The sequence below is a fragment of the Triticum dicoccoides genome, chromosome 7B, assembly GCF_002162155.2.
Source record: "Triticum dicoccoides isolate Atlit2015 ecotype Zavitan chromosome 7B, WEW_v2.0, whole genome shotgun sequence".
Taxonomy (NCBI): Eukaryota; Viridiplantae; Streptophyta; class Magnoliopsida; order Poales; family Poaceae; genus Triticum; species Triticum dicoccoides.
Window position 1 is genome coordinate 624188211 of NC_041393.1, and position 10740 is coordinate 624198950.

A 10740-nucleotide genomic window follows, 5' to 3' on the forward strand; every position below is an offset into this window, starting at 1 on the left:
AAATAAACATATGAAAGCAACAATGCAAGCTATTGATCTACAACATAATTTGCAAAATACTACCAGGACTAAGTTCATGATAAATTTAAGTTCAATTAATCATATTACTTAAGAACTCCCACTTAGATAGACATCCCTCTAATCCTCTAAGTGATTACGTGATCCATATCAACTACACCATGTCCGATCGTCACGTGAGATGGAGTAGTTTCAACAGTGAACATCAATATTTGATCATATCTACTATATGATTCACGCTCGACCTTTCGGTCTCCGTGTTCCGAGGCCATATCTGTTATATGCTAGGCTCGTCAAGTTTAACCTGAGTATTCCGCGTGTGCAACTGTTTTGCACCCGTTGTATTTGAACGTAGAACCTATCACACCCGATCATCACGTGGTGTCTCAGCACGAAGAACTTTCGCAACGGTGCATACTTAGGGAGAACACTTCTTGATAATTTAGTGAGAGATCATCTTAAAATGCTACCGTCAAACTAAGCAAAATAAGATGTATAAAAGATAAACATCACATGCAATCAATATAAGTGATATGATATGGCCCTCATCATCTTGTGCTTGTGATCTCCATCTCCAAAGTACTGTCATGATCTCTATCGTTACCGGCACGACACAATGATCTTCATCATCTTGATCTATATCAATGTGTCGTCACATGGTCGTCTCGCCAACTATTGCTCTTGCAACTATTGCTATCGTATAGAGATAAAGTAAAGCAATTATTTGGCACTTGCATCTTATGCAACAAAGAGACAACCATAGGGCTTCTGCCAGTTGCCGATATCTTCAACAAAACATGATCATCTCATACAACAACTTTATATCGCATCACGTCTTGACCATATCACATCACAACATGCCCTGCAAAAACAAGTTAGACGTCCTCTACTTTGTTGTTGCAAATTTTACGTGGCTGCTACGGGCTGAGCAAGAACCGTTCTTACCTACGCATCAAAACCACAACGATAGTTCGTCAAGTTAGTGCTGTTTTAACCTTCTCAAGGACCGGGCGTAGCCACACTCGGTTCAACTAAAGTTGGAGAAACAGACACCCGCTAGTCACTTGTGTGCGAAGCACGGTGGTAAAACCAGTCTCGCGTAAGTGTACACGTAATGTCGGTCCGGGCCGCTTCATCCAACAATACCGCTGAACCAAAGTATGACATGCTGGTAAGCAGTATGACTTGTATCGCCCACAACTCACTTGTGTTCTACTCGTGCAAGTAACATCAACGCATAAAACCTAGGCTCAGATGCCACTGTTGGGGAACGTAGTAATTTCAAAATTTCCTACGCACACGCAAGATCATGGTGATGCATAGCAACGAGAGGGGAGAGTGTAATCTACATACCCTTGTAGACCGAAAGCAGAAGCATTAGAACAACGTGGTTGATGTAGTCGTACGTCTTCACGGCCCAACCGATCAAGCACCGAAACTAGGCACCTCCGAGTTCTAGCACACGTTCAGCTCGATGACGTCCCTCGAACTCCGATCCAGCCGAGTGTCGAGGGAGAGTTCCGTCAGCACGACGGCGTGGTGACGATCTTGATGTTCTACCGTCGCAGGGCTTCGCCTAAGCACTGCTACAATATTATCGAGGAGGACTATGGTGGAGAGGGGCACCGCACACGGCTAATAGATCTCAAGGATCAATTGTTGTTGTGTCTTTGGGGTGCCCCCCTGCCCCCATATATATAGGAGCAAGGGGGGAGGCGGCCGGCCTATGGAGGAGGCGCACCAAGGGGGGAGTCCTACTCCCACCGGGAGTAGGACTCCTCCTTTCCTTGTTGGAGAAGGAAAGAGGAGGAGTAGGACTCCTCCTTTCCTTGTTGGAGAAGGAAAGAGGAGGAGAGGGAGAAGGAAAAGTGGGCTTCCCCCCTTGTCCAATTCGGACCAGAGGGGGGCGCGGGCCTCCTTCCTTTTGGCCTCTCTCCTCTATTCCCGTATGGCCCAATAAGGCCCATATACTCCCCGGTACTCCGAAAAATACCCGAATCACTCGGAACCTTTCCGAACTCCGAATATAGTCGTCCAATATATCGATCTTTACGTCTCGACCATTTTGAGACTCCTCGTCATGTCCCCGATCTCATCCGGGACTCCGAACTCCTTCGGTACATCAGAACTCATAAACTCATAATATAACTGTCATCGAAACCTTAAGCGCGCGGACCCTACGGGTTCGAGAACAATGTAGACATGACCTACAACTATTCTCGGTCAATAACCAATAGCGGAACCTGGATGCTCATATTGGCTCCCACATATTCTACGAAGATCTTTATCGGTCAAACCGCATAACAACATACGTTGTTCCCTTTGTCATCGGTATGTTACTTGCCCGAGATTTGATCGTCGGTATCCAATACCTAGTTCAATCTCGTTACTGGCAAGTCTCTTTATTCGTTTATGTAATGCATCATTCCGTAACTAACTTATTAGCTACATTGCTTGCAAGGCTTATAGTGATGTGCATTACCGAGAGGGCCTAGAGATACCTCTCTGACAATCGGAGTGACAAAACCTAATCTCGAAATACGCCAACCCAACATTTACCTTTGGAGACACCTGTAGTACTCCTTTATAATCACCCAGTTACGTTGTGACATTTGGTAGCACCCAAAGTGTTCCTCCGGTAAACGGGAGTTGCATAATCTCATAGTTACAGGAACATGTATAAGTCATGAAGAAAGCAATAGCAATATACTAAACGATCAAGTGCTAGGCTAACGGAATGGGTCATGTCAATCACATCATTCTCCTAATGATGTGATCCCGTTAATCAAATGACAACTCATGTCTATGGCTAGGAAACTTAACCATCTTTGATTCACGAGCTAGTCAAGTAGAGGCATACTAGTGACACTATGTTTGTCTATGTATTCACACATGTATTATGTTTCCGGTTAATACAATTCTAGCATGAATAATAAACATTTATCATGAAATAAGGAAATAAATAATAACTTTATTATTGCCTCTAGGGCATATTTCCTTCAGTTTCAAGCCCGTTTTCCATGAGCTTGCTATTCAGCCCAAGAGGAAGAAGCCCAGAGCGAAGCCTTTCACGGCCCAGGAGACTGAAGAACCGGCTTCTGAAGAAATCCCCCCGGCGACACCTATTGCATGGCTTAAGGAAATTGGGCGAGAGTTGGAAATTGATGCCACTCTCCTCTTTGTGGATTAACTTATGGTGGACCCACTTGCTTCTGCCTCCGTCATCCCTGATGTTTAGTGTGCTATTGGTCTTCTGGGTGTGGCAGGCCCTTGAGCTTGCTTCTTTTCTGTTTTCTGTCTGTCAGTCATGTCATGAATTGACATTTATCTATGTGGTGGGTCAGACTTTGTTCTGCTATTTTGGACATGTGACATTGTGTGTCATATGGTTTATGCTTCTTAGTGTATGCTTTAATGAGTAACTTATGTAGAAATTGGAACGTGTTGTGCTGGAATGTTAGAGGTTTGAACTCTGAATCTAGGCAGAGAGCAGTTAGACAGAAAACTGAGGAAAGTCAATGCTCTATTGCCTGTTTACAAGAAACCAAATGCTCATCCTTTGATTCCAGATCAATCAAGAGTTTCTTCCCTAAGAGATTTGACTCTTTTGCTTGCTCCCCTTCAATAGGGGCTTCTGGTGGTATCCTTGTGGTTTGGAATTCTTTTGTTTTCATTGGAACTCTTGTTGAAGTTCAACAGTTTGCTGTGGTAATTCACTTTACCTCCAGGCAAAATAATGATAGTTGGACCTTGGTTGTTGTTTATGGCCCTTGTCAGGGTGAAGCTAGGGACAACTTTATAAGTTGGTTATATAACCTCTGTATCCCCATTGATGAGCACTGGTTGTTGCTAGGAGACTTTAATTTCCTTAGGTCAGTGGACAATAGAAACTTACCTGGTGGAGACATAAATGACATGTTCATTTTCAATGAGGTTATTGGCCACTTGGGACTTCTTGAATTACCAATTAAAGGTAGATCATATACTTGGTCCAATATGCACGACATCCCTCTTCTGGAGCAGTTGGATTGGTTCTTCACCTCAGTAGATTGGATTACTGACTATCCAATGACTGAGGTTTTGCCTCTGGCCAGGACTGCATCTGACCATATCCCTTGCTTAGTGTCAATCAAGACTACCATACCAAAGTCAAACCTTTTTAGGTTTGAAAACTATTGGGTGGAACTGGAGGGCTTTATGGACTGTGTTGAATCATCTTGGCTAGTCCCATCTAGGAAAGTTCACATTACTGCTAAGATTGCAGACAAGTTTAAGCATCTAAGAATGTGCCTTAAGAGATGGCAAATGAATGTGTCCAAATTGAAATTGCTGATTAGCAAGTGTAATCATGTTGTCTTCCTTCTGGATGAGTTGGAGGAATGGAGCCCCCTATTTAGGCAGGAATTCAATTTCAGGAAAATTGTGAAGGTACGTATGGAAAAGCTTTTGCACTTGCACTGCATGTACTGGAAAAAGAGATGCACTATCAGGTATATTAAGGTTGGGGTGAGAACACCAAAAAATTTCATGCAATGGCCACTGAGAGGCACAGGAGAAATTCAATTGCTAGTCTTAAATTACCTGATGGCTCTGTGGTCTCTGATCATGATCAAATGGCTGGAATTATTTGGAGCTGCTTCAAGAATAGAATGGGCACTTCTAGAGGGATTGTAATGGGCTTTGATTGTAATGGGCTTTGATCTATCATCTCTAATCACTCCAGTGGATGGCCTGGATGGGCTTACTAAACCTTTTGAAAAGGAGGAAATGGATGATGTGGTTAAGCACATGCCTGTGGATAAAGCACCTGGACCTGATGGCTTTAATGGACTATTCTTCAAGAGGTGCTGGCACATAATCTCAAATGATTTCTATGATCTGGCTCAGGCTTTTCATGAGGGGACTGCAGTCCTGGAGAACATTAATAGTTCTTTCATTACTCTAGTACCCAAGAAACTATCACCTGAGGAAGTGGGAGACTTTAGACCTATTTCTCTCACAAGTATGGGTCTGAAATTCCTTTCTAAGATGGCTGCCAATAGGTTTCAGAAGTTGATCATGAAATGCATCCATAAGAATCAGTATGGTTTCATTAAGAGCAGAACAATCCAGGACTGTATTGGTTGGACCTTTGAATATCTGCATCAGTGCCATCAGTCAAAGAGACCAATTGTGATTCTCAAATTGGACTTTGAGAGGGCATTTGATTCTGTTGAGCATGAGGCTATCTTCCAAATTCTCAGGCACAAAGGTTTTAATGAGAAGTGGATCTTATGGATGAAGCAGCTGCTTGCCACTGGTACTTCTTCTATCCTTCTGAATGGTGTCCCTGGGAGGAAATACCTTTGCAAAAAAGGAGTAAGGCAGGGGGACCCTGTTTCTTCTCTCCTTTTTGTGATAGCTGCTGATCTACTGCAAACAGTGATTAATGATATGTTCAGCAAGGGTATCCTAAAGCTACCTATTCCATGCCATGATCAAGACTACCCTGTCATACAATATGCTGATAATACTCTGATCATCCTGCCTGCTGACAAGCAGCAGCTTCTAGCCCTGAAGGATATGCTGGTGGTGTTCTCTCAGTCCACAGGTCTTGATGTCAACTACCATAAATCTTTTATCATTCCTATAAATGTTGAAAATGCAGTCATGACAGATCTTGGTTCTGTTTTTGGATGCCAAATTGGAAAGATGCCTTTTACTTATCCTTGTTTGCCTGTGGGTACTACTAGGCCTAAGATGGTGGACTTCATGCCTCTTGTGGATTGTATGGAGAGGAGAATGACTGTTAGCTCCTCCTTCCTTAATCAAGGTGAGAGGCTGTAGTTCTTGAACTCTGCTTTGTCTTCCATGTCAATTTTCTTTATGGGAAGCCTGGTTGTTCCAGCTGGTATCCTCAAGTAGCTGGAAAGAATTCAAAGACAATGTCTGTGGAGAAAAAATAGGGAGGAGCCTGCACCATCTCTTGCTGCTTGGGATCTGATTTGTAGACCAAAAAACAAGGGTGGTCTTGGTATTTTGAACCTGGGTGTTCAAAATGTGGCTTTTCTTCTCAAACATGCTAGCAATTTCCTTAACAGGAAAGACCTTCCTTGGGTGTCCTTAATTTGGGATTCATATTATTATGATGGAATGACCCAGGGAACAACCTCTTGTGGCTCTTTTTGGTGGAAGGATATTTGCAAGGTCTTGCAGAATTTTAGGGATTGCTCCTGGGTGCAAGTAAATGCTGGAGACATTGCTCTTTTCTGGTCTAACAATTGGAATCTTGGCAATGAAGTTTCTAGCTTACAGTCTAGATTTCCAAGATTATTCTCTTTTGCCAAGGATTCCATGGATTTCAGTAAAAGATATCTTCAATTCCCTGGACTTATACCAACATTTCCACCTCCCTTTGTCTGCTCAAGCTTTTGATGAGTTGAACTTAATAAGGGATATGTTAGTCTCCCATGGAAGAGATGATTCTTGTAAGGATTTATGGTTATGGCAGGGCTCTTCAAAGGTTTACAAACCAAAGTTGTTCTACTGCGATGCTTTTCAGAATGAAATATTCAACCACTTGCTGTGCTGGATCTGGAAATCCTCTTGCACTATTAAGATCAAGGTTTGCTTGGATGCTCATCATGGACAGACTCAACACTAAGGATATGGTTGATAGGAGGCACTGGCACATGGATGATGGTGTTACTTGTAAGCTCTGCCCCCTTCAAGCAAGAGAAACCAGAGACCATCTCTTTTTCAACTGCAACTACAGTGTCAGAGTTTGGAATTATTTGCAGATTGATTGGTCAGCTGGGAACTCAATGTCTGATTTGGTAATCCAGGCAAGGAGGAGTTTTGATAAGCCCTTCTTCAATGAAGTAGTGTTCATTGCCTGCTGGAATATCAGGATCATCAGGAATGCCAAGGTTTTCAGAGGTGAGAGGGGAAGTTTCAATAAATGGAGAGGAGCTTTCAGGCATGACATAACTCTGATGCAGCACAGAATCAAATCTGTTTATAAGGATGACTTGCTCAAGTGGATTTCTTTCCTGCCACCTTAAGTTTAACTTTCTCTTTATTTTATTTTATTTCTACTTTACTTTTGGTTACCTCTTGTAATCATGTTGTTGTAACTGTTGTATGGGTTTTAATAAAGTTTTGAAATGTTGTGGGGGTTTTGCCCCACAGTTCACAGTCAAAAAAAAATGATTTGCAAGGGAAAAATCTTCGTCCAGTTCATCCCCGTGTTGCAAATGAAGTACAGATTGAGAAGATAATTGATAGCATCAATGCACCTGGTCCACTCACTCGTTCAAGAGCAACACAACTAGCAAATTTCTGTGGGAACTTTGCATTTGTCTCTATATCTGAACCCAAGAAAGTTGTTGAAGCCTTTATGGAACCTGAATGGATTCAAGCTATGCAAGAAGAACTTCATCTGTTCGAGCTGAACAATGTATGGAAACTGGTCAAGCGTCCTGATCCTCGCAAGCACAATATCATTGGCACCAAATGGATCTATCACAACAAACAAGACGAGCATGGTCAAGTTGTCAGAAACAAGGCTCATCTAGTTGCTCAAGGCTACACTCAAGTAGAAGGAATTGACTTTGATGAAACATTTGCTCTTGTGGCAAGGCTTGAAGCCATTCGCATACTGCTAGCCTATGCCAACCATCACAACATTCTTTTGTACCAAATGGATGTGAAGAGTGCCTTGCTCAATGGAAAGATTGAAGAAGAAGTGTATGTCACACAACCACCTGGCTTTGAAGATCCAAAACATCCTGATATGGTATACAAGCTCAACAAGGCACTGTATGGCCTCAAACAAGCTCCTCGCGCTTGGTATGACACACTCAAAGACTTCCTGAAGAGCAAAGGCTTCAAACCTGGTTCTCTAGATCCTACACTCTTCACGAAGACATATGACGGTGAACTGTTTGTGTGTCAAATCTATGTGGATGACATTATCTTTGGCTGCACTGACAAAATATACAGTGATGAGTTTGGGCACATGATGCAAGAGCAATATCAGATGTCCATGATGGTGAGCTGAAATTTTTCCTTGGTCTTCAAATTCGTCAGCAGAGCAACGACATCTTCATATCACAAGAGAAATACCTCAAAGATTGCCTAAATAAGTTTGGAATGCAAGACTGCAAAGGATACACGACGCCAATGCCAACCAAAGGTCATCTGGGCCCTGACGACAATGGTAAAGAGTTCGATCACAAGGTATACCGCTCCATGATTGGTTCTTTACTTTACTTATGTGCATCTAGGCCAGATATAATGCTTAGTGTTTGCATGTGTGCCTGATTCCAAGCGGCACCAAAGGAGTCGCATCACCTAGCGGTGAAGCGAATACTTAGATATTTGGCTTACACCCCAATAATAGGATTATGGTATCCAAAGGGCTCAACATTTGATCTGATTGGATATTCTGATGCTGATTATGTTGGTGACAAGGTTAACCGCAAGTACACTTCAGGAACATGTCACTTTCTTGATCGATCACTTGTCTGTTGGTCTTCAAAGAAGCAGAACTGTGTATCACTCTCCACTACTGAATCTGAATACATTGCTACTGGATCATGTTGTGCTTAGCCTCTATAGATGAAGCAAACACTCAAGGACTATGGCATCAACACGAAGAATGTACCACTCTTTTGTGATAATGAAGCGCCATCAAGCTTTCCAAGAATCCAGTTCAGCACTCGAAGACAAAGCACATTCAGATCCGTCATCACTTTCTCAGAGATCATGTCAACAAGGAAGATATTGATATCATTCACGTCAACACTAGAGAGCAATTGGCAGATATCTTCACTAAGCCCTTGGATGAGAAAAGGTTTTGCAAGTTGTGGTGTGAGCTAAATATCTTAGAATCCTCAAATGTCCTGTAATTGGACACACATCCTAACGCTTATGCATGTTGACGACTTAGATGTGCAACACACGAAGTAACATATATCTTCAATCAATGAAGACTTACCCTCTGAGTGTGAATACATTACTGTGGAATTTGACTTCGGAGCGCCACGATAATTGTGCGTTGTGTCTGGGTCTAATACTTCCTATACGATGGGTAACGCCACCACCAAATTCTTATTGAAGTGTTTCTGCTAACAAGGACTCAGAGAAGACAATTGACAGTTTTCAATAGAATGCATATGATTTGGACAGATAGAGTTTGAGGTAGAAGCACATAATAGGTTAGGGTCCGATCACATTCACTTAGATCAATAAAGATTCAATATATAGTTGCTTGTGTTCTGTGCTTCTACCTCAATAAAGATTCAATAAAGATTCAATATTGATCTAAGTGAATGTGATCGGACCCTAACCTATTATGTGCTTCTACCTCAAACTCTATCTGTCCAAACCATATGCATTCTATTGAAAACTGTCAATTGTCTTCTCTGAGTCCTTGTCAGCAGAAGACAATCTGACAAACATTTAAATATGTTTTAATGTTGTATCATTATTTCCTGAATATCGGAGAAGCCGGAATGACCACCCGACAATCCAGGCGTGCGTGGGAACATGGAACAACTTTCAATGAGTTGCATGCTTGCCACGTGTCTCTCAGATGTCGACCGCTAGGGGCACCTGCGTAATTGTGTTGCGCTTCCCTCCTCCTTCTTATAAATACTCACCCATGTGGTCAATATCTGTTCTTCCACCTTGCCACCTCGCACAAACCCTAGCGCCTCTGATAGCTCGTGTCGATGCCGGAGATGAAGCGCTTAGTTGCCGCGACATCTTCGACGCCGTCTGAGGGAGTCCTGGATTAGGGGGTGTCCGGATGGCCGGACTAAGACCTTTGGCCGGACTCCCGGACTATGAATATACAAGATTGAAGACTCCGTCCCGTGTCCGAATGGGACTTTCCTTGGCGTGGAAGGCAAGCTTGGCGATACAATATGAAGATCTCCTCCCATTGTAACTGACTCTGTGTAACCCTAGCCCTCTCTGGTGTCTATATAAACCGGAGAGTTTTAGTCCGTAGGACGAACAACAATCATACCATAGGCTAGCTTCTAGGGTTTAGCCACTCCGATCTCGTGGTAGATCTACTCTTGTACTACCCATATCATCAATATTAATCAAGCAGGAGTAGGGTTTTACCTCCATCGAGAGGGCCCGAACCTGGGTAAAAACATCGTGTCCCTTGTCTCCTGTTACCATCCGCCTAGACGCACAGTTCGGGACCCCCTACCCGAGATCCGCCTGTTTTGACACCGACATTGGTGCTTTCATTGAGAGTTCCTCTGTGTCGTCACCTTCAGGCCCGATGGCTTCTTCGCTCGTCAATCGTGATGTGGTCCGGGACGAGGCTTTTCTCCCCGGACAGATCTTCGTATTCGGCGGCTTCGCACTACGGGCCAACTCGTTTGGCCGTCTGGAGCAGACCGAAAGCCACGCCCTTGACCGTCAGGTCAGGTTTGGAAGCTTAAACTACACGGCCGACATCCACGGGGACTTGATCTTCGACGGATTCGAGCCACGACCGGGCGCGCCGCACTGTCTCGATGGGCATGATTCAGCTCTGCCGCCGGACAACGCCCAGAGTGACGCTCCAGTGTTCACTGTGACCATTAGCTCGGAGCCGACTGCGCTAGCCCGGGATGGACGGTTGGACGCCGCCCCGGGAGTCGCAATCGCTGCGGCGATAGAGCTGAATACTAGCCTAGTCTTTCGCAAGGCCCGTGACTCCAAGGTGCCGGACTCTGA